The sequence below is a fragment of the Plasmodium fragile genome (genome assembly GCF_000956335.1).
Source record: "Plasmodium fragile strain nilgiri unplaced genomic scaffold supercont1.30, whole genome shotgun sequence".
Classification (NCBI taxonomy): domain Eukaryota; phylum Apicomplexa; class Aconoidasida; order Haemosporida; family Plasmodiidae; genus Plasmodium; species Plasmodium fragile.
Window position 1 is genome coordinate 36,399 of NW_012192610.1, and position 375 is coordinate 36,773.

Here is a 375-nt window from a genome sequence, read left to right on the forward strand (position 1 = left end):
AAAAAAAAAAAAAAAAAAAAAAAAAAAAAAAAAACTTACAAATCAGCATAAAAAAGGTAAGGTGGAAGTCTACTTCCCCTTTTGAGGAAACTAAATGGATTGAAAAGAGACCCACAACACATGCACACCGCTTGAGCTGTTCTCATTGAAGAATTATTTTCATAGCCCCCATGATGAACCAAGTAAGTACGTGCATTGTTTCTGCTCACCGATTGTACCATTGCGCGACGGTAACTCTCGTCTGCTGCTTATTACCAAGATGGACGCAACGGCCGTGAACGCACAAATGTGCGCCCGATAGGGGGTCTGTGTAGAATATGTGTGTAGGGGGCAAATATATTCTCCAACCGGTACAGTTATAATCGTGAGGAGGTT